The following is a 25,983-nucleotide window of genomic DNA, read 5'->3' on the forward strand; positions in this document are numbered from 1 at the left end:
TAAATAGTGTTTCTAAAATATATTTATATTGAAAGGCAATGGTTTTCGCGAATTTGCACAGCAGCTAATCAATACGGGCGCAGAATTTGGTAAACAAGACGTGGAAGACCTGATTGTATTCAGGAGAACACGCACAAGGGACGTTTTAGAGCAGCAATATATAGAAACAAAAACTAAGCTGTTGGAGTCCCTGGAAAATGAAGAACTTTCATACACAACTGATATGTGGACAGATTCACACACGCAGAAAAGTTATATTTCGGTCAGCGCACACTATATTACAGAAGAATTTGAGCTTAAGGTAGCTATTCTTGGTATTAAGGAATTTCAACATGAAAAAAAAACGGGAGTTAATATTCTTTCTCAAGTTTCTTTAATTCTGGAAGAGTACAACTTAAGGCTAGGAAGCTCATTCATAGTGACAGACAATGGGGCCAACGTTGTTTCCGCTTTCAGCTCATATAAACGTATGTCTTGTGCATGTCACAACCTAAATTTGGTAATGGATGACGTTTTAGAAAAAAATCCAGTTCATGGTGTTCTAACACTCCTCGAGAGTTGTAAAAATATTTTAAACATTCTGAGCTAAATAATAAGTTGTCTAAAACGTTGAAGCAAGATATAAGGACACGTTGGAACTCAAAATATATTATGCTTAACAGCATTTACGAGATGCAAGAAGAAGTACAGAACTTACTCCTACAAAAGAATGAGCTTAAAAGAGTGTCCGAAATTGACTTTCATTTAATTGGCTTACTTTTGGCATTTTTATATCCTTTTAAAGAGTGCTCAGAGCAGTTAAGTGCCGATAAACAGCCAACTATACATATCTATGTACTTTGGTATGAAAAACTTAAAAAACACTGTCAATATTCAATAATGGATTCTGATGTTATGACAGAAATAAAACGTAACACTTTAAATTCGTTAGAAAAACGTTTTCAGCCATCAATTGTGCATTACGTAGGACTTTTTTTATACCCTCCGTTTAAACATATTAGCCTCTTAAATCCAGATCAAAAAGAGCAAGTGCTGGCCACTGTTAGAGCTATGCTTGTAGACTGTATGGAATCCGTTAATAGTTCTGTAGAATCGCCCCCTAAAAGGAGTACACCACCTACTCATTTATTTGCTGAATTTTTAGACAGTCAACAAACTAATTCGTTAGAAAAACCCGTAGTCGAACAAGAATTAGAAAACTACAATGCCACTGAATTACCGTCCACTGTGGATGTATTAAGTTTCTGGAAAAACTCGAGTAATAAAGGGCTACGGGTACTAGCCCGAAGAGTATTAAGTATTCCAGCTAGCTCAGCTACGAGCGAAAGGGTGTTTTCAACCTCGGGGCAAATTTTAAATGAGCGACGTACTCGACTTTCGAGCTCCAACCTTGACAAACTATTATTTTTGTACAAAAACTTGTAAATTATAATATTTGATTGTTATACATACTGAAAATTGAACGCAAAAACGTGGAAATTTAATAAAATATACAAAATAAACTATAAACAAAAATCAAGTAAAAAATTTCGTGTTGGGCCGTGTTGGGTCGTGTTTCCAAAATTTTGGAGCGTGCGTGTGTGTGCGTGTTTGGGATTTCCAATTTTGGACCGTGTTGGGCTGGACCGAAAAATTGCAGTTCATGCCCATTTCTACTTTACACTTCGTAAAATGAAAAGTGAACAATATTTGCCTCAATCGCTCAAACGATCGAATCCGTCGATTTGGTACAAGAAAATAAAAGAGAAAACAACCCCATAATTAATTTTTTCAGCAAAGCGACATAGACACGCTCGCGTCAAAATGTTGCAACAGAATAATTCTGTTTTTACGCTCTCAAGTGCACTTCGTGTTGACTTCGGGATGCACACAGATTGCAAAACGATCAAATGCCGAAGAAAAGTGCCCGCACGGGCTATGGGTGTCAACCCCTGCTTTACACTAGAGGTGGGCATGGGCCGAAATTTTGCACCCAACCCGACCCAGCCCATGGGCCAAAGCAGGAAATTTTACCCGCACCCGAGAGCTAAAAAAATTTTGCAACCCGAAAAAATTTTTAATAAAACATAAAATTTTTTTTCACTTCCGCGAAACAGTACTTACATTAAATATATTTGTTAAGTAATAGTATGAATGAAAAAAAATTAGGCTTTCTTCAAAGCAGCACTAAAATTACATATTTTTATACAAAAGAAGCAACTTATCGAGATTGGCACTTGACAATCTTGTGCGCCTTTCGTTTAATATTTTGCCCGATGACGAAAAAACTCTCTCGCTTGTCGCAGAGCTCACAGGGATACATAAAATATGTTTGGCCACCACTTTTAACAATTTCAAGTTAGTTGCCAGCTTCCAAAAGTCTAAAATTCCCATATTTGAACAAGTAGTTGTGGCATAATATTTTTCTGTGTTTTTTTTCTGTTTTCATATTTCCAAATGAATTGTCGGGTTGAGGAACCTAACCCATACCCGCCCGCACCCAACCCGAAATTAGATTTTCAGCCCATACCCACGGGTACCCGATAAAAGCCCAGACCATGCTCACATCTACTTTACACTGCGCAAAATCAAATTTCATCAAATTCAGCCTCAAATCAAGAAAACGTGCGCAGCCGATAATCTGATGCAGAAAAAAGATAGAGAAAACAAAGCAGCGGTTAATTTTTATACCCTTGCAAAAAGGGTATATTAATTTTGGTCAGAAGTGTGCAACGCATAGAAGGAAGCATTTCCGACCATATAAAGTATATATACTTTTGATCAGCACGACGAGACGAGTTCAAATAGCCATGTCCGTCCGTCCGTCCATCCGTCTGTCCGTCCGTCTGGATCAATGCAAACTCCTCCTAGACCGTTGGAGCTACAGAGCTGAAATTTCGCATGTAGGCTCGTATATAATGCAGGCGTTGTATATCCCGGATTCAGCCGGATCGGATCACTATATCATATAGCTCCCATACAAATGGCAAAGTCACGAACGGTGACTTTTCTTAATAACTTCGTTATTTTCTGACCTATTATCATGAAATTTAACATTGTTGAGTTAATTACACATATAAACGACTATGCCAAGATTAAGATTAAGATCGGGTGACTATATCATATAGCTCCCATAGGAACGATCGGTGGAAAACAGTGACTTTGATCAATATCTTAGTTTTTTCCTATGCTAAGATTGTAGGCCGTTCTTTCGCAAACATTATCCTTTTTAGCTTGAACGTTTTTCTATTTTAATGGCTATATGTAGGTAAGGAAAGAGTTATCATAAAAGTTGCAAAGGTATACAAACTTTGACGCGTTCGAAGTTAGCCCCGGCCCTCTGGTTTCATGTGTGTTATCTCAACAAAGCGACATAGATCTGCTTGCGTCGAAATGCTGAGGGAAACTAAATCCACCCTCATGCTCTGGATTTTGTTATGTGACGACTTCGACAGCCGCTCGGCCTACACGCATAAGAGGTGCCGACCGTGTTGGTCCCCAGGGTGATATGAGTGCTGGGCCCTGCGTTATACGTTCAACACTTCTGACCAAATTTAATATAGACTCTGAATGGTATATTTGTGTATTTTTTCTGGATAGTGGAGTTATTTCCAGAAATTGCATATATTGCTTTGCCTTTTGTTCGCAGGCCGTTATTTTGAAGAAACTATGTATATGTCTCATTATACCATACACCCATAGGGTGAAATGGTATATTAAAGTCGCTAAAATGTATGTAACAGGCAGAAGGAAGCATCTCCGACCCCACAAAGTATATATATTCTTGATCAGGATCAAAAACCGAGTCGATCTAGCCATGTCCGTCTGTCCGTCCGTCCGTCCGTCCGTCCGTCCGTCCGTATGAACACCTAGATCTCGGAGACTATAAGAGCTAGAGCCACCAAATTTGGTATGCAGTCTCGTGTGTTATGTACGCTTATCGAGTTTGTTTCAAATTTTTGCCACGCCCCTTCCGCCCCCGGAATTTACGTAAAACTGTTTTTTTTAAAAAGTATGGCAGATAGAGACATCAAATTTGGGTTATATACTTGTTTAGTTAGCGCGCAGAAAATAATTGTTCCAACTTTTTGCCACGCCCCCGGAATTTACATAACTCTGATTTTCTTAAAAACTATGAAGGCTACCGACATTAGATTTGGTATGTAAGTTAGCTTAATAGACGCGTAGATATTGACTATTTAAAAATTTTGCCACGCCCATTTCCGCCCCCGCAAAATTAAACAAAACTGATTTTCTCGAAAACTAACAAAGCTAAAGTCACCAAATTTAGTATGTATATTGGCTTAGTATGCGCGCAGAATATATATATTTTAATATGTTGCCACGCCCACTTCCGCCTCCATAATTTAGAAAAAACCGATTGGCTCTTGCAATTTTTTGACCATCGTGATCAAATTTGGCAGACTAATAAATCTTATCTATTTTAACCAAACTACCAAATTTTATTGAAATCGGTCAAGAAACATACAAAATATGCGCATGAACGTATTTTGCTACGCGATCCATAAGGGCAGAATTGGCCGTTGGCTAGTGGCGGCGCTAGAGTGCTCGTGTGTTTGTAGAGTGAGCGAGATATCATATGGTATGAGGCATGTTAAAACAATTTAATAGACATACATTTGGTTTTCGAAATTTTAAATATTTGTTTCACGTGGTGTATGGTATACCCAAGTCGGCGAGACGACTTACTTACTTCATTATACTTACCTTTGCAAAAAGGGTTATTAATTTTGGTGTGCAACGCATAGAACGCAGTATCTACGACCACAGTTAAGTATATATATGGTCGATCAGCACAACGAGACGAGTTCATATAGCCATATCCGTGTGTCCCTCCGTCTGTATGGATCAACGCAAACTCCTCCTGGACCGTTTGCGCTAAAAAGTTAAAATTTTGCATGTTGCTTGTACATACATATATACTGCAGGGGTTGTATATCTCGGATTCATTCAGATATTTTAACAATTACCTCGCCGTTTCCACGCGATTTTACAATTATTATATTAGTAAGTTTCGTTAAATCGCATTAAAGGTAAAAAAAGATAAACAAAATATCTACAATTCGAAGTTTTTTAGCTGCAGCTTCGGTCTAGAAAAATAAGGAATATATTATTTGATGATATGATAATTCCCTAAAAAAGTGATAAACAATTGAATCATCGATTTTCAAACCAGAGGGCCGGGGCTAACTTCGACCGCGTCAAAGTTTGTATACCCTTGCAACATTTTTGGTAACTCTTTCCTTACCTATAACCATCAAAGTGGAAAAACGTTTAAGCTAAAAGCGCTAATGTTTCCGAAAGAACGGCCTACAATCTTAGCATAGGAAATAACGAAGATATTGATCAAAGTCACTGTTTTCCACCGATCGTTCCTATGGGAGCTATATGATATAACTACCCAATCCTTATCAAATTCTGCACAGTCATTACCAGATATATTAAACTAACAAATGTTTAATTTGAAAGCAATCGCGTTAAAAGTAACGAAGTTATTCACAAAAGTCACTGTTTTCGAAAGATCGTTCCTATGGGAGCTATATGATATAGTCACCCGATCTTGATCAAATTTGGCACAGTCGTTTGTTAATGTTACAATAAATAATTAACATAAATAATTAATTTCACGACAATAGCTCAGAAAATAAGGAAGTTATTGAGAAAAGTCACTGTTCGTGACTTTGACGTTTGTATGGGAGCTATACGATATAGTGATCAGAAAATACGGAAGTTATTGAGAAAAGTCACTGTTCGTGACTTTGACGTTTGTATGGGAGCTATACGATATAGTGATCCGATCCGGCTGAATCCGAGATATACAAACTGTGCAGCATATACAAGCCCACATGCAAAATTTCAAACTCTTTAGCTCCAACGGTCTAGGAGGAGATCACGTCGATCCAGACGGACGGACGGACGGACGGACGGACATGGCTATTCGAACTCGTCTCGTCGTGCTGATCAAGAATATATATACTTTATATGGTCGGAGATGCTTCCTTCTATGCGTTGCACACTTTTGACCAAAATTTATATACCCTTTTTGCAAGGGTATAAAAATACGTATAAACGAGTTTTACTGTGCGGTCCATATTGGCGGGACAGCGAGATAGCAAATGCTATGAGGCATGTAAAAAGAATTAAAAAGACATATGTACATTGAAATTTAAAATATTTTTTTACATGGTACATGGTATACCAAATTCGGCGAGACGACTTACTTACTTCATTATTTTTAGCTTAGTCAAGCAAATGATCAAAGTTTTGTAGCAGGGAAATTAACATTCGGCACCCATAAACAGAGGAACCACGATTTAGATAGAAAGCGAGCCAGTTTGTTGACGTTTCAGTCATGATTAGTTTAAGTTTTTGGTCTGGGTCACCACACTGAAGCCCACTTTTTTGCCACATTCGTTTTTACGACGGATGTATGCTATGCAGATGGAGGCACTCAAATGGTAGGCTGGTGGTCGGTCAACTTTTTGACATGCCAGCAGCAAGCATTTGCCCCTTTCTTCTTTATTCTTCTAATTTTTTTCGCATTAGTTGCGCTTGGCTGAACTCTCATTGTCAGTTTTGTCGTCCTCGTGGTCGCTGTTTCACTTTGTGGTAATTAATGTGCAGATGTGTGTGTGACATCAATTATTTTCGTCCAGCACCAAATTTCAGGGCTTCGGGGTAACTTTGTTGGTTTTCTTCTTTTTATAAAATTTATTGGCAAATAAAGGGATTTTAAAAATGCGGCACGATTCCATTTGCCTTCGTGCAAGAATAAGAAACAAGGTTTTAATATATTTGCTGTATAATTACTTCGGTTCCTTTATTGTTTTGTTTTGCTCTGTTGTTTGTTTTTCCTCTTTAATGAGAAATATTTGATAATGATGACTTTTGACGGCAACTGTGCGCGCGTAATTTTAGTCCTGCCCTTTGGCATAAAATTAAATTAGCTTTAAGTGTGTCGGTTATCTGCTATGGTTTTGGTTTTGTAATTTGTTGTTAATTACTTTTTAGCAGCTTTTATTGAAAATTAATGCCAGCAGGTTTTCGGATTCTGCTGCTGCCTTTATTTTTTCCTCCTCAGCCTATTCCCGGACGGTACTTAAATTGAAATCAACCATAAATAGGCATTAAACTTTGGGTGCATAATGATTTTAATGGCGGTTTTCCATATTATGCTGATTACTGTAAATTGTGTATTTCAATTTGCTGCTATCGATTTTTTCAAGTCAATTCTGATTTGTTTGCCTGTCATCATAAAATTTTTTTTCTCGATTTATTTACTTTTGTTCAAATTTTGGCTGCATGACAATTCTTTGATTTTTTAATTCAATAATACTTGGATATATTTGCTGTCAAACTTAATAAAGGTAATTCATATCTACGTCGACTAATTTTTATTCATAATCATAAAATAAGTACCATAAAACCATGTATCAATTTTAATAGAAATTTCATGAATATTTCTGAATTTTATTTTTAATTTAATAAATATTTTGTATTATACGGATTATAATACGGTTCCAATCTGAACCTCTTGGAGACAAGACGTGCTACTGCTGTGTAACCAATGAAAAAGGAAGTAAGTCGCCTCGCCGACTTTGGTATACCATGCACCAGATGAAACAAATATTTAAAATTTCGAAAACTGTATGTCTGCCCTATCATGGCACATGCTGTATCGCTCACTCTGCAAACACACGAGCACTCTAGCGCCGCCACTAGCCAATGGCCAATTCTGCCCTTATGGACCGCGTAGTAAAATACGCTCATACGCATATTTTGCATGTTTCTAATCCGATAGAAATAGGATTAGAAATAGGATTAATTAGTCTGCCGAATTTGATTGCGATAGACAAAAACCTACAGGGGGAAATCGTTTTTTTCTAAATTATTGAGGCGTTTAATTTTTAAGTTTTGTTTAATTTGCGGGGGCGGAAGTGGGCGTCAATATCTGCCGCGTTTATTAAGCCAAATTTAATGTACCAAATTTAATGTCGATAGCTGTCATAGTTTTTAAGAAAATCTGTTTTTTGTAAATTCCGGGGGCGGAAGGGGGCGTGGCAAATAGTTGGAACAATTATTTTCTGCGCGCTAACTAAACGAGTATAAAAACTATTAAAAGACGTGTGTTCAGTTTGCAAGATGATAGAAGACTGTTTAATGAGTAATGAGTAATTAGATATGGTACAAATATAGGGTGTAAGAGTTGCCAGATAGAAAGTACTTTTCAATATACCCCCTTAATTGAATATCTGGCAGATATAATATTAATATTCTGATAATGACAATTCTTTTGTTTAATTAAGAAATTAGGTTAACCCCATTCTGAATCCTAACAACGCTATTTTAGAAGCTGGGACTGGTTTTGTTAGTGCATCTGCCGGCATGTCCTCGGTAGGAATGTACTCTATTCGGATAGAGCCGTTGGTCAACCATTCTCTAATAAACTTGACTTTTATATCTATATGTTTCGTTCTTGGAGAAAATGAATTATTCCTTATGATGTGCAACGCACTCTTGTTGTCACAACATAGCACGATCTTATTGGTATCAATGAGATTAAGTTCCTTCTGCAGGCGCAATAACCATATGGCTTCTTGGATGGCATATACTGCTGCCATATATTCTGCTTCTGTAGAGGAAAGTGCAACGGTCCTCTGCCGTTGGGAACACCACGATATTGCTCCACCTTGTTGTACATAAATGTATCCTGATGTTGATCTCCTTCCATCGAGGTCTCCGCCCCAATCAGCATCGCAAAAACCTTTTAAATCATCTCCAGTAGCATGATATGTGATGCATTTGTTGAGAGTTCCTTTCAGATATCTCATCACACGTTTAACGGCGGTCTAGTGAACCATTCCTGGATTGGAAGAGAAGCGACTCAACATGTTGACAGCAAAACTTATGTCAGGACGAGTGTTCTGGGCAGCATATAGTAGGTAACCAATAGCCTCTAGGTACGGAACCTTCTTCATATCTTCAATGTCGGCTTCAGACTGGGGTCCCATGTCAGCTGAAAGACTTTGTGCGACATCCACCGGCGTTGACACTGCTTTGCAATCATCCATTCCGAATCTTTTTAGAATTCCTGCAATATAATTAGATTGATCAATTTTTATTGTGCCTTCGGTCTTATTGTGTCGAACACGCATGCCCAAAATCGACGAAACTTCGCCCATATCTTTCATGTTAAATTTCTGCGATAGCTCGCCCTTGATTTTAGCTACCATTTGTTTGTTGTTGCTGAAAATTAATATATCGTCAACATATACTTCCACATACATATACCATGGTGGATCCAGTTACGTAATGGTATACACACTGATCCACTTCGCCACTTGAAGACCAAAGCCTAGTAGAACCTTGTTCAGCATTTCATTCCAGTCTCTGCTTGCCTGCTTAAGCCCGTAGAGCGATTTATTGAGGCGACAGACTTTTCCTGATTGATCGTCGAAGCCTTCAGGCTGACGCATGTAGATTTCTTCTTGTAAATCGCCATTAAGAAAAGCTGTCACAGCATCCAGTTGATAAATTGTCAACCCATACTTAGCAGCTGCAGCAAACAGCAATCGCATGGAAGTGTATCGCACGACTGGTGCAAACGTTTCCGTGTAGTCAATACCCTCTTTCTGAGAAAATCCTTTAACAACAAGTCTTGCCTTATAGCGAGGCACCAAGTCCCCAGATTCTCGGTCTGTTTTAAAAACCCATTTTGACTGTATCGCCACTTTGCCCTTTGGTAATTCCGTTAGCGTCCAAGTGTTATTTAATTCGTGAGAGAGCATTTCCGACTTCATTGCGTCTTCCCATGAATCTGCTAGTTTCGACTTTATTGCCTCTGTTACTGTTAGTGGGTCGTCAACTTGCGAGACTACACAACATAGGTGATGCTCTTCCAGCTTATTCGCAATCCTTTTTGATCTTCGAACACCAAATGCATCTGGAACGTGTCCAGCGGTAGTCTTCAGTTCCTCAGCATCGACCGTTTTTTCTGTATATGTATTCCACGACTCAAACTCTGACGTAGACTGCTTTAACAGGTCTTCTTGATACAAAGGTTCTGCTTCCAGGGACTGTTTACCGTCTCTGCAACTATCCTCTACGGTGCCCATTTCGCCAAAATGCTGTGTTGAGTCTCTGCAATTATTTTCGATGAAACGACGTCCTTACTTATTAAAAACTTACGATCAGATTTCCTGTACAGACGATATGCTTTCGAAGTGTCGCTATATCCTACAAAAATGCATTCTTCAGATTTAGCATCTAGCTTCCCACGCTTTTGCTTTGGGATATGAGCCAATGCTGTACAACCAAATATACGCAAATGCTTTAAGTTTGGCTTACAATTAGATCCAGTCCAAAGTTCTTCAGGAGATGAGCTATTTCCACGACAAGGCATTCGGTTAGTTTTATGAGCTGCAGTGTTAGCGGCTTCCGCCCAATAAATGTTGGGCAATGCTGAGTCCAGCAACATGCAGCGCACTTTGTCCAGGAGTGTGCGATTCATCCGCTCTGCGACTCTATTTTGCTCAGGCGCTGTAGTCTGATGCAGAATACCTGCATTCTGCAAAAAATTCAAGCTCTTGGTTGCAATATTCCTTCCCATTGTCAGAACGCAAAATGCGAATTTTTCGTCCTGTTTGGTTCTCTGCCAGATTTTTGAAAATCTCGAACTTCCTGACTTCCCCTTAATTGAGTACACAAACACCTTCCGAGAGTAATCACCAACGAAGACAAGCATAAATCTTGCACCAGAAAAGGACTTGACTCTCAATGGTCCAAGCACATCTGAGTGGATAAGATCTAAAAGACCTTCGGCACGGATTCCAGGCTGCTTGCTTATTATTCTAGTTTGTTTTCCTTTAAGGCACACAATGCATTTATCCCGGCACGATTCATTAACAGTGTATTCAACACCATCGGTGGCTTCTTTTACCAGCTGTAATTTTGTGTCACAAATGTGGCCCATCCTACGATGCCATAGTTCGAATCCATTTATTGCGACCAAGGCTTTCTCTACCTTTGGCAGTTCACAATTCAGTCAATACAGAACATTGTGCAGATAGCCAGTGGCTTTCAAAATATTTTTCTCAAAGATGTAGCAATGGTTCTTTTCGAAAACAAGCCTTTTCCAGTTTTTTGCCATTTGGCTTACAGATAACAGATTTCCGCACAAATTCGGAACATACTCCACATCATGAATATTACCTTTAACTGATTTGCCATTTACATGTAACAAAATTCCTACATCGCCTCTGCTTTTTACATGCAGTTTCTCTTTGTTCGCTATTATTACGCTTTTGTTGCTAACCTCAGATTCGTTGCTTAGCAATCTCCGATCATTTGTCATGTGAGTTGAAGCACCAGAATCAATGTACCACACTGTTTCGCTCTTGCCTACATGTGGATTTGCATTTACTAAGAGCGAAGTATTCGATGCAAGAGCTGCTTTCTCTTCATCGCTTCTCTCTTCTTGCACTACGCTTGGGCATACTTTTCGCATATGCCCTTTTCCACCGCATGCGTAGCAAATAACTGTTTTCCCAAAACGGTTATTTAACTTTGCTTTGTCCCTCTTAGCTTGCTTTGATGCTCTTGAGTACATAGCATTTGAATTGATTCCAGCGTTGTTGTCAAACTTCACGTCTTGTAGCAACATACCTTTTACATTGTCGACAGTTAATGTAGACTTAGAGTTCTCTACTGCCATGACCAATGCCTGGTACTCACTAGGTAATCCAGCAAGCATCAGTGATGCCGTTACCTCGTCACTTATGCAAAGCCCAGCATTGTTTACCTTAATGGCAGTCATAATCATTTCGTTGACATACTCCTGTGTCGAATCAAACTGCTCCAGGTTTAACTGTACCAATTTTTTAAGCAGCTCTACTTTCCGAGTCAGTCCGCTGTCCTCAAACGCCTGCGCCAAAGCATCCCAAGCCTCTTTCGCTGATTTAGATTTGGCGATGTGTGCGTAGTTGGTCGACTCAATTATCAGTGTAATCTCCGCGAGAGCTCTCTCGTCTAGTGACGCTTCCTTCTCTGATGGTCCATTACACACCACACTCCAACAACCTTTGATCACTAGGTAAGATTGGGCCTGCCGCTTCCAAACATCGTAGTTTTCGCGGCCCCTTAACTTCTCACACGGATATATATTGGTCATTCCTCTTTTGCCTTTTCTTGTATGTGTGGCCTGGGCCCATAACCTATTAAAAGACGTGTGTTCAGTTTGCAAGATGATAGAAGACTGTTTAATGAGTAATGAGTAATTAGATATGGTACAAATATAGGGTGTAAGAGTTGCCAGATAGAAAGTACTTTTCAATAAAAACCAAATTTGATGTCTCTATCTGTTATACTTTTTAAGAAAAACAGTTTTATGTAAATTCTGGGGGCGTAAGGAGGCATGCCCGAAATTCCAATTAACTCTATACATTTACATTTACATAAAACACGAGTCTACATACCAAATTTGGTGGATCTATCTCGTATAGTCTCCGAGATCTCCGTGTTCGTACAGACGGACGGATATACGGACATGGCTAGATCGACTCGGTTGTTGATCCTGATCAAGAATATATATACTTTATGGGGTCGGAGAAACTTCCTTCTGCCTTTTACAAACATTTTGGCGACTTTAATATACCATTTCACCCTATGGGTGTATGGTATAAAAAGGCGAGATTTAAGATGCACTTGTCAACCCAAACCTAACAAATACAAATAGCAAATAAATCTAACAACACCTTACGGAATATATACAACAGGACAGAAAGCAAAAACAATACGATAGATAAGAGAAATGTATTTTATAAAATACCATGTAACAGGACTAATAAAATAAATAAAAATAAATAAAACTGTGATAAAATGTATATATATGGGGACATATACCATACCAAATCGAGACTAAAAACTAAACAGTCACAACATAGAACTAACTCCGACAACATTCGACTGTAAAAAAATCTGGACTTCATCTTCATTTAATCGATGTTATCGAGCAGGCACCTTCATGATTTTTTCCACATTTAACGAATATGGACAAGAGGTAACAATTGGCAGCGCTATGATAAAAGCCTTGGCATTTCCTGCATTGGGGGATATCCGGTCTTCGGAGGGTTTCCCATTTGACATGACTGTAAAGTATATTAAATATGGCTTTCAGTCCCTTGATGTTACTTTCCGGGCTTATTTGTACCATAAATATTGGTAGCACGGAGTTTTCTTCAATGCATTTTTTGGTTTTAAATGCGGTTACTTTTAGTATTTTTAATGTTTCTTTTTCAAATGTTTTTAATTCGGTCAGAATTATTTGTGGGTCTGTATTGCCACCCAATCCTTTCAATAGGAAAATTTTTGTTTTAAGGCAGTTAGGTGTGTAGGTAAAGAACTGAGCTTTGGCCTTTTCTAGGTGTCTTCTAACTTTTGTGTAATCAGCTAGATTAAAGAGAAAAACTGACAGTTTATTTTTAAATTCTTTGATTTTGAACACAATTCAAAACCTATGTCACCAACTGCAAAACTTGCACAAACAACTAAATGAACAATCTGCTAGATTGGACACAGTCTTTGAAATCATAAATTCTCCATGAGCCCATTAGTTAATGAATCAAGCAATAAGGAAATAGACATAATAACGCTTACCGTAAACTCTTTAATTAGTTTAAATAGACGTCTAGAGCTCAGCAAATTCCTAGCCGAAAAAAACCCCATTTGTTACAACTCAATGAGACAAAACTAAGTCCTAAACATAAAATTAGTTTCGAAGGCTACTCACTTATAAGAACAGACAGGCTTGGGTCTTGCAGCGGTGGTGGGACGGGCATTTTAGTTAAAAACCACAGCAAATTTCATAATAGTCAACTAGACAAATTGAGTTTTTTGGAAACTTCGATTATTAGAATACCCATGTCTAGCAAGAAGCAAATGTTCATTATCGCTGCCTATTACCCATCGCGTAATAACAATGAACAATTTAAGTACGAGGTGAACAAAGTGTTTGAAGCACTTAATCTTCAAAACCTAAATCATTATTATATACTGCCTTAATAGCAAGCATGTAAACTGGGGCAATAGTTCTTCTAATCAAAAACGCAATGCATTATTCACATGGTTAAATGAAAACAATATAACTTTCAGATCAACATTATATGGTTCAGAATATCCTTCATACCCAAAGGGCGATTCTTTCCTAGACATACATATGTATCGCCGATAACAGAATTGATACGAACATTGAAGTGCACCGCATGGTCGATGCGGCGTACAGAGAGTTTTTAGAAATAATGAAGTAAGTAAGTCGTCTCGCCGACTTAGGTATACCATACACCAGTAAAGCAAATATTTGAACTTTATTAAACAAATGAATTTTCACATGCTTCTTACAAGCATATCTTAGTAGTATCTCGCTCACTTAATCATACGAGCCTTATGAAAAACGTTTATATGGATAACTCGACTGTTTTTTGTCCGATTTTGATCAAATTTGGTATTTTGCTAGATATTAGTATTAAATTTAAGTGTGCCAAATTTGATTGCATAAGGTAAAAAAATTCGGGAGATAATCAAGTTTTTCAAATTACGGGGGCGGAAAAGGGCGTGGCAAAATTTTTATACATACAAAATGTGTGCATTTACTAAGCGAATATACATACCAAATATGGTGTCTCTAGCTGGAATAGTTTTTGAGATAAACGCTTTTTTTGAATTGCGGGGGCGGAAAGGGGCGTGGGAAAAATTTGAAATAAACTTGATCACTCTACATACTACATGAGTCTACATACCAAATTTGGTGGCTCTAGCTTTTACAGTCTCCGAGATCTAGGTGTTCATACGGACAGACGGACAGACGGACGGACATGGGTAGATCGACTCAGTTGTTGATCCTGATCAAGAATATATATACTTTGTGGGGTCGGAGATGCTTCCTTCTGCCTGTTACATACATTTTGGCGACTTTAATATACCATTTCACCCTATGGGTGTATGGTATAATTACTAGCATATTTTTGTTAACTAATAAAAAAGTGGTCATAAGAAAAAGTGTCCATAAGCTTTTTACTTGAGATCAAAAGGCTAAATAGCTAACCGCCTAGAGGCGGTTTTGGGACACCTAGTAAAAAAAAATTTGATAATGTTTAGTATAGTTTTAAATACGAGCAATTCTAATGAAAACGGTTAATCAAAACACAAATATTTCAGCAATGATCCGCAAAAAACAGCTTAAACTGTCATCGCTTTCCGACGATGAAATAAAAGTAGCCTTAGATATGCTCGATTTTAATGGTGAAACGGATAACGAAGAAGAAAATTTAGACGATTTACATGAAGATTCTTTTAGTTACGGCAGTTTTTGAAATGATATTGATGTCTCAATTAACGATGTTCTTGATATGTCACAATCAGCACTTGCATCACATATTTGCTTTGGTAACAACACAGCTTCAATGTTGTCACCATCATCGTTAAATGCTTCATTAAGTGCTTCTTCGACCCCGAAACGGACGGCGCCCGCTTTCTCTTATTCAAGGTGAATCGCATAGTGAACTTGATAGATCACCAAGAAGAAGTCGTCGATCTGCCAATAAGTCCTTTAATAACACCATAAATCAAGCTGGCGCTTTCGTAGGATCTGCTTTGGCCATTGATCCGAGATCAGAAGCATTTAAAAAGATACTATGGAGTCAAAAAAATCTTGTGTTGGATAAATCGTCGATCAAATTTTGTGATCCTGATATGAAGAAATTTCTGATCCTGGACACTCCATCCAAATGCTTTGAATATTTCGTAAATGATGAAATTCTATCGCACATTGTTTACCAAACTAACCTTTACGCTTCTCAAAAAAACATTAGGACCTCCTTCACAACAAACAACTTTGAATTGCGTAAATTAATTGGTATTCTAACTTATATGTCAGTATTTCACTATCCGTTCATTGGAGCGAGTATGCGTTTAAAATTATCCAAGACACAATGTCAAGAAATCGTTTTGATAAAATCCGAAGCAACCTTCATTTTAATGACAATAGCTCTATGCCATGCAAAGGTTCAGATGACTTTAATCAGTTATACAAAGTCCGCCGTCTTATAAAACATTTCAATGAAAAATTTCAATCAGTACCAATGCCTTATCATCTATGTGTAGACAAACAGATGTGCGCAACAAAAATGAAGTCATTTCTACGACAGTACATGCCAGATAAGCCCCACAAATGGGGTATAAAACTATTCGTCATGTGGCTGGTTTTTGCTATAGCTTTGAAGTATATGGTGGTGCAGGTGATAATGTTATTCTTCCGGGAACCCCAGATCTTGGTGCGTCTTCAAACATAGTAATTCGACTGTCCAGTATAGTGCCTAAATTCAAAAACCACATAATGATTTTTGACAACTTTTATACTTCGCTACCACTTCTTGTTTATCTGCGATCACTAGGAATTTATTCTTTGGGGACAATACGCTCAAATCGGATCCCTAATTGCAAGATACCAACAGATTCCACGTGGGTACTCTACGGAATTCTGTGGCTCAGCAGCAAATGTTGACATTTCATTAACGGCGGTATGGAAGGACAATAAATCAGTCCGCCTTGCATCCACCTATGTTGGCGTTAAGCCATTTCAAAATGAAGTGCCTTCGAAAACCACTGTTACACGATTTGTGCGCTGAGAAAAAAAATTTGTTGATATTGATTGTCCCAATTCAATAAATGAATACAACATGCATATGGGTGGCGTAGATCACATAGATGGACTCAGAGGTCGATACAAAATTACTTGGAAAACTTTAAAGTATACAAATCGAGTATTCACACATTTGCTTGATGTTGCGATGGTAAATGCATATATATTACATAAACAAGCCGGACCCCAAAGATCCCGAATATCAATTGACAAATTTTCGAACACAAGTTGCAAAATTGCTTTGTACATCAAAAAACGATGTCAAGGCTCCTGGACGTCCTCTCGCAAATTCTCAGAAAAAAGGTTACGGAAAAACGACTTTATCGCCTGATGAAATTCGCTTCGATGGAATTGAACATTTTCCTGAATATTTGCCACGAATCAACGGCAAGAAGACTTGTAACCAGAGGGCCGGGGCTAACTTTGACCGCGTCAAAGTTTGTATACCCTTGCAAGTTTTTTGTGTTAAAGGTCTAATGTTTGCGAATGAACGGCTTAGGAAATAACGAAGTTATTGATCAAAGTCACTGTTCACCACCGATTGTTCCTATGGGAGCTATATGATATAGTTACCCGATCTTAATCAAATTTGGCACAGTCATTAATAGTTATGCTAAACTGAGATATATAAATGATGACAAAGGACGGACGGATGTTTGAACTCGTCTCGTCGTGCTGATCAAGAATATATATACTTTATGTGGTCGGAAATGCTTCCCTCTATGCGTTGCACACTTCTGACCAAAATGAATATACCCTTTTTGCATTATTTCCTAAGTTTATTCGCAAACATTAGACCTTTTACACAAAAATCTTGCAAGGGTATACAAACTTTGACGCGGTCAAAGTTAGCCCCGTCCCTCTGGTCTTTATATTTATAAATATGCATATTCTCGAATATTTGTGCACTAATTTTGAAATTTTTCATAAATAATAAACAACAGCAAAAAACTATGCAGTAAAATTTTTTTTGGCAATGTTTCCCAAGACCGCCTCTAGGCGGGGTTAGGATTTGACCCAATATATCCGAAACCAAAAATTTTTCCAGAATTTTTTTTTACCCGTAACCAGTGCAAAAAAAAATTTTTTTTTTTAAAACAAAAATTTGGGAAGTAGAGGGTTAAAGCGGATCAAACGGATTCTTATTTTATTCTTATTTTCTTATTCTTATTTTATAAACAACTCATATTTCCCAAATCAATGAAAAACGGTTAAACTAATTGTCATTCCAAAAGAAAAAACCAACATAAAATATATATCTGTTAATGGCTGTGGCGAATTTGATAAAGATCGGGTGGCTATATAATGTAGCTCCCATAGGAACGATCGGTGGAAAACAGTGACTTTGATCAATATCTTCGTTATTTCCTATGCTAAGATTGTAGGCCATTCTTTCGCAGACTTTAGCTTTTTTAGATAAAAAGTTTTTTTTTTTTTTCCACTTTGATGGCTATAGTTAAGGAAAGAGTTTCCAAAAAAGTTGCAAGGGTATACAAACTTTGACGCGGTCGTAGTTTGCCCCGGCCCTCTAGTTTTTTTCTTAACTTAACTTTTTCAATACATTTTGATTTGAAAACCTTGAATGGTTAAATTATAAATCGTAGATTAGATAGGTCTGGTGTTTCTTCTGCTGCCATTGAGCATAGTAAATTCTCATATTATGATCGAGATTCGAATGGAAAATTGTCAATATTAGCAAAATGCGAGAAAGAAAACATAAAATAAATTGGGTCAAGATTCGATTTTTTTTACATTTTGTCCCAAAGCTCGGGAACGGACGGATTTAGAGGCTAGATGTCTTCCCAACATTTGTAGCTCTTTTAATTGTAAGAAACTTGCTGAAGAAAGTTTGTAAATATATTTTTATATGAATATTTTAGAAGTTAGAAGCAAATGAAAAAACACCCTTTTCGAAAAATGGCAACTTTGATGAAAAACTTCCGGAAAAAATTTTGTATGAAACCATCGTGATAACTTTAAAAACTAATGATGCAGTTCGATTCGCAGGACCCGAAATAGGGTGAAACCATCGAATTTTGCCATGTCTTTTTTTTCGACTATCACAGTGTAATTAAAAAGCTTAGAATTTTAATTTTTATTTTTGTATATCTTGTTTTGTTCAAAATTAAAATAATGGGTAATATCAATTTTTTTTTGCAATTTTAAAAAAAAATTTAACAATATGCCTGCAAAAATGCCTGTATTATATTTATTTCAATAAACATAAAACATTATTTTTTTATTGCTTCCTACAGTGTCTTTAAAAATACCATTCAGATTAAAAAAAATTGTGTTTTGCCAAAGATAGACTCAAAAAAAGTGAATTGTGTGTTGTTTCTACTATTTCTTCCAACATTGTATATAATAAGTATATGGTAGTTATCCGATTTTGATCGAAATTGCCAAATTATATAATTATTCACGCATATGCGTCAATTTTTAAATACTTATTTTGCCACCAATTCTTTCTGAAGGATCTATATAGTGTAGCAATATAGCATAGCGATTAAGAGCTGCATGAAACTGATGCATTTTGAATTTTAGGCAATTGCGTTCGTTCCTATTTGGACTTTATGATATAGTCACCCGACTAATGCGCTTCACCTTCCTGACAAAAATTAATATACCCTGTTTGCAAGGGCATAAAGGTAAAACTGCTTGTATTTATACTGATGTACGGAAACGGAAGAGCATCGAGCGTATATATTGGTATGGAGTAGGCCACACTAAAGAAGCACAGCAGACACTCAACCACACGAGGAATGTGTCCTCAATGCTTTTGTCGTGAGAACGAAAATCGTGAGAAAATCGTGTTAAGTGGCGCGCAAGTGTTAAAATAATAAGCACTTTTAATAAATAAAGTTGAAAGGCTGTATGAGCGAAAAGCGAAAGTGCAGATTTTGCCAGTTGTTGGCTATATAAGGTGAATTGTTTATTTTTTGGACCTTTCGGCCAATAACAAAAATATTGGCCAACTACTTTTTTGAGAGTGTCTATGGCATTTCCCTTTTATCTGGCTCAAAATTCTTGCACATATAATAATTTGTAATCTAGAAGCAAAATCAATGTTTTTATCCATGTGTGATACACGTTGCTTACATTTACAGTAAATGTCCATTCCTGATTTATATAAAACAACAATGGAAGTATTCATCGACGTAATCAATTCGGCTTTTGAGTGTAATTAATTATTAATTTTTCTTTGTTTTCTTTCATACCAACAATGTAAATCATTAAAAGGGCATGATTAAAACATAGTCTCATTTTAAGTGCACACATTTATTGATTAACAATGAAAAAAAAAATATAAAGTATCTGAGGTAAGCACAAGCTATGCCTCTACGATATTAAATTGCAATGAGTGTCTGTGACTGCATTAACTCAATAATTAACACTAATTATGTTCTTCATGCATTCAATACTATGCTGATGATGAGTATAATGAGGCCGATGACAACTGTGCAAAGCAATACAAGCCCGTTGGAGCTGGAGGATAGATACATAGTTAATTATAATTTCAGCATAATTAAAAGTTTATTTATTTAAATATGCATGTTGATAGGGGCAATGAGTTGCAGCAAACTTACCAAACTGAGTACATAAAAGAGGCATTAAACCAATCGTATCCGACCGCTACCATGTATCACTCTATTGACCCTCTGGTCTCTCTGCCAAATATTGTCTGTGGCCCAGGTTTTTGGGGGCTTATACCCGCCATTAGAAATATAATTTTTCACGACCATAATCACTTTAAAAACAATTTTGTGTGTGAGTGTGGCATATTTAATGAAAATTAATTTAAAACTTTTACGGGACCAAGGGGTGTAGCGGTGGCGGTGAAGATGACGGTGACGGTAAAAGTGCCTGGCAAAAAGCCGCTTAAATTACCAAAATCCCAGACATATAATCCTTATGCCAGCTTTTTTGCATTGCACGAGAAACCCACACCGGCCATCCACACCCCCAACTCACACACAGGAACTGAAGTTTTGGTTGTGGCAATCAGTTTTAAGTGTAAGCTGTGCGCCATATTGTCAGCCATTATTGTCAGTGTACAGAAAACGGAAATAGGGTGTCATATTTTTCAATGTCTGTCTGACTGACTCTTTCTTTGTCTTATTTTGTATGTGTGTGTGTGTGTGTGTAAAAATGCGTTAAGCTCCACTTGTGCTGAAGCTTTCCAACTGTCTGGATGTCTGTGTGTGGGCTTTATCCGACCGTCAGACATACTCATGACATCGGCATGATATCTCATTACCCAGCTTAAGCAGTTAAACATTTCTCTGTAATTTCACAACATAACACTTTTTAGCAATTAATCCAAATTAGAGGTGAGAGCATGATTACCTTGAAAATCTGCATATCGAGAGTTACCAAATTACCAAATTAAATTGAAATTAAATAATTCGACAACCAAATGCAAAAATCAACAATAGTCACGCTTAAAATCTAGATCCGCATGTCTAATATTAAAACTTATTTGGCGATTTTAGTTAGTCAAATTCACCAAACTGGAGAAAGATATGAACCATGTCCTTACACATGTGACCAAACACAAAACGAAAAAGCCAAAGGAAAGGAAAAAATTAGAAAGTATAATGAAGTGTTTTATACTTGTTTTTATATTTAGGTTGCCTTATCTGTTTTATATCTTCCTCCATCTGCCATCTCTCTTTTGACTTGTTGTTCTTGCTGCTTCTGCTGCGCCGTGACATTTTATCAAATGCGAGACAGCACTCATACCTATGCCATGCGCGCCATGAATATTTGTTAACCGCACGGTAAACTACATATGTTTATCTTCGTTTTATTTAGTATATGCACATATGTACCTATGTTGTATGCGAAAAGGATGCTCTGTTTCTTTACACCCTCTGGCACTACCATATCCATTGCCCAGCGCCTATTCACGCACTGCACCTGTGGTTTCTTCTACTTACTATTCTTACTAACACGATACAAATGTGTCCATGTTTGTGTGTATTTTTGACATTACAAGGCAAAGTGTAAAAGGTACATGGTAGTTGCTTAATGGTAGATTTCGCATTCACACAATAGCACACTGACATATACGAAGACACGTAGAAAAATCCTTCAAGATCCTTTATTATCTTCTCAACTAATGTATCTTAATTTTTGTAGCTGCAGATATGTTTGCAAGCATTCATGTATATGCCGTCCATTATTAAGACAGCTGTTTTTGTTAGTCTTGTTTAGACAAATGAAAACTAAATAGTAAAGGCAACTACAATTAAGGGAATAATAATAATAATGGAATGAAATAATACATACAATACAGACAGTAAAAAATTTTTATTTTTACTCCAGGCGAATATTCCATCAATCTCGACCATTACTAATTATTCCCATATAGGTTTCTTTATAATTCATTTGGTGACGTATACACAGCTCCACATCATACTAGTTTCATTATCTGTTAATGTTAAATATTTTCTAAACCATTGTAATGACTTATTTTATTATTTTTGTCCAATATTGTTTCATAATGTCTCAACATAAATTGTACCAGAGGGCCGAGACTAACTTCGACCGAGTCAAAGTTTGTATACCCTTGCAACTTTTTTGGTAACACAAACTCATCAAAGTGGAAAAACGTTTTATCTGAAAAAGCGAAAGAACGGCTTTCAATCTTAGTATAGGAAATAACGAACTTATTGATCAAAGTCACTGTTTTCGAACCATCGTTTCTATGGGAGCTATATGATATAGTCACCCGATCTTGATCAAATTCGGCGCAACTGTTTATAGGTGTAATAAACTGATCAATATTAAATTTCAATTTCAATATCTCAGAAAATAACGAAGGTATTGAGAAAAGTCACTGTTCGTGACTTTGCCGTTTGTATGGGAGCTATATGATATAGTGGTCCGATCTGGCTGAATCCGAGATATACAACCTGTGCACTATATACAAGCCTACATGCAAAATTTCAAAATTTCTGGAATGAGTTTGCGAACGGACATGGCTATTTGAACTCGTCTCGAGGTGTTGATCAAGAATATATATACTTTATATGGTCGGAGATGCTTCGTTCTATGCGTTGCCCTTTTTGCAAGGGTATAAAATTAATATACCCTTTTTGCAGGGGTATATTATATCAAAGAAGCTAACTACGGCTATATCCTTGCAGTCTTTGGCACTAATATTTTCCTGCAACTCAATTCATCAATACACAAACAAAACATTCAAATTATTAATTTTTTTTACTAAAATTCTTTCCTCTTCTGCCATCAATCCCTAAGCAAAGCACGGCACGCATACACATACAGTTCATGAAGCGTTGTGTCTTTGCATGTGCTCTGATGATTTGGTGATGACGTAGTAGGCAGCAAGCAGCGCTTGAGCCGATTTATATCGACTGTAACTTGTGTTCTATTTATCCGATCAGATTACTACGGATTACAGTTTCATCCCAATAGCTCTTAAGATGGCTGAGTAACACGTATACGCACAGACGGACGAACAGACGAACATGGCTATATTGACTCAGCTTCTCATGCTGATCAAGAATATATTTACTTTATGGGATCGGAAACGTCTGCTTCTGTGCGTTACAAACATCTGACCAATGTAATAATACCCTCTACAAGGGTATAAAAAAGCTTCGGGTATTCCGAACATTTTTTATGTTCCAAACTCGTTTTCTGTGTTGCAATGAAAACCTATAAATGCTCAATTCTATTTCGCTTTACCTGCGATTGCTTCTTTTTCCGCCTTTCCCCTATTTTCCATTCTCACTTCCGCCCGCATAATAATACATTTTATTAAAATACCATGCACCAAGTGAAACAAATATTTTAAATTTGTTATAAGAAATATATTTAAAATTCTATCAACCTGCTGCTTAGCAAGCATATAATTAGCGGACGTTGACGATACTATGCGCAGTACGTTCAAGTGGCCCCTACGACACCAGGACAAAGCCTGTTACGCGCGAGCCCAAGCAGATAACTGCCCACCTCCCACCCGACCGACCGAGGGGTGCGGCCGTATAACGCACGGCACGAATCGCGTGGACAAAATACACAATAGAAAAGACAGACAAACACATAATACTATAGCTATCTATTAACTAAATGGGATAGGATAGATGTTTTAAGCATATTAATAGAAAACTCTGAGCCGATTACAGGGGATAGAAGATTGTAATCAGAGCAGAGGACCCTAAAAGGTTCATACATAGCATAGTTAGAAGAACAACGACTAAGGGATAAAGGTATTAAAGGATGTCTACTCCGTCTACATGGTACCGACAGATTCACCTGAGCTAATAACTCAGGCGAGTCGATATCACCAATTAGGAGCTTGTGCATAAAAATGACACCAAGCATAATTCTACGGTTAGTTAGGGACGGAAGGTTAATCAAGAGAAGTCTACTAGAATACGAAGGCAAATTGACATTGCGATCCCAGCTTAAGCCACGAAGAGCACATAGCAAGAACTGCTTTTGAACGGATTTTAGTCTAATCTGGTGCGACTCATATTGAGGTGACCAAATGCAAGATCCATACTCTAAAATAGGACGGACAAGCGAAGTAAAAAGAACTTTAGTTGTATAGGGGTCATCAAATTCTTTTGACCATCTTTTAATGAAGCCCAGGACACTCATGGCCTTTGCGACCGTGGTGGAAATATGGGTGTTAAAATTTAACTTATGGTCCATAAGTACGCCCAAATCATTCATATTATTTAGACGTTCCAAAGGGCTGTTGTTTAGAAAATAAGTGACCAGTTGAGGAGAGTTACGAAAAAAAGTCATTACCTTACATTTGGTAGTGTTAAGATTTAGTAGATTAAACTGGCACCAGGATTGAAAGTTTTTAAGATCAGCTTGTAGCCGACTAAATGAATCTGTATCTTTATAAGTAAGACAAAGCTTGACATCGTCAGCATACATAAGCACACGCGAATGAACAATGACTGATGGAAGATCGTTAATAAATAGTGTGAAGAGCAGAGGGCCAAGATGACTACCTTGAGGTACACCAGAAGTCACAGAAATGGAAACGGAAAAAGAAGACTTAAAAAGTACCTTCTGTTTTCTATTTGTTAAATATTCTCGAACCCAAGAAAGGAAAAGGGGTGGAAACCCAATGTCGCTCAGCTTAGAAAGTAATAGGGTATGATTAACGGAATCAAAGGCTTTGCTGAAGTCAGTGTATATGACATCAGTTTGTTTACCATTTTTGAACCCCTTGATAATTATTGATGTAAATTCTAAAAGGTTAGTGGTTGTAGATCTACGTTTCACAAACCCATGTTGGGATGGCGAAATAATAGAGCTGCAAAAATGTTGCAATTGAGAAGTTATAATTTTCTCAAAAGCTTTCGGAATAGCGGACAATTTTGAGATACCCCTATAGTTAGAGGCTTCGGCCTTTTTGCCATTTTTATGCAGAGGAATAATATACGACTCCTTCCAAATAGATGGAAAAGAGGAAGATTCTACAGACACAATAGAAACAATTTTAAAATGGGTTTACATAATGCGTTTGCACAGAACCTGAGTACACATCCAGGAATACCGTCTGGCCCCGGAGAATAAACAGGTTTAACTAATTTAAGTTCGCTAAGAATAGAACTTTCATCAATCACTGGATTGAATTAGCCTTTTTTAAATGATAAGGATACGGACTTGCTCGATATTCCGTTGAGGAATAAGTTGTTTTGAAAAAACTCGCAAACATATCGGCAATTTCCTGATCAGTGCTCGCTTTTTTATTTTGAAAAGACAAAAAAGATGGGTGCACAGAGGTCTTACGTTTAGAATTAACAAAATTATAAAATTGTTTAGGGTCAGAAGAAAACTGAAGCTTACACCGCTGAAGATAATTCTTATAGCATTGTGTATTAAGCATCATGAATTTTGAACGAGCGACTGTATACAGAGCATAATCTGATGAACGATGAATCTGATGAATAAAAAATAAAAATTCTAAAGGTAAAAAATCTGTGTATAAGAATATACTGACCAGTTCTGACACAAGGGTTAATGTGCAGAGTAAGCCTTCACAACTAAAGAATAAAAAGAAATGAAAACACAAAAACAAAAACACGTATCACAGAGTCGCGGGTAGGCAAAAGACGAGAGCGCAAATCAATCAAGAATAGGAAAGAGCGGGAGAGCGCGTCAAATTGAACACATGCAACATCAATTTGTACGCAAGAGCGCGAGAGTTAGTTAAAACGGTAATGACACAAAAGCAAAAGAGATAAACAAAACAACATCACCGCTAATGCAAGTATTGTTGTAAGTTTTGATTTTAT

This window comes from Drosophila willistoni, assembly GCF_018902025.1.
Source record: "Drosophila willistoni isolate 14030-0811.24 chromosome XR unlocalized genomic scaffold, UCI_dwil_1.1 Seg106, whole genome shotgun sequence".
Classification (NCBI taxonomy): domain Eukaryota; kingdom Metazoa; phylum Arthropoda; class Insecta; order Diptera; family Drosophilidae; genus Drosophila; species Drosophila willistoni.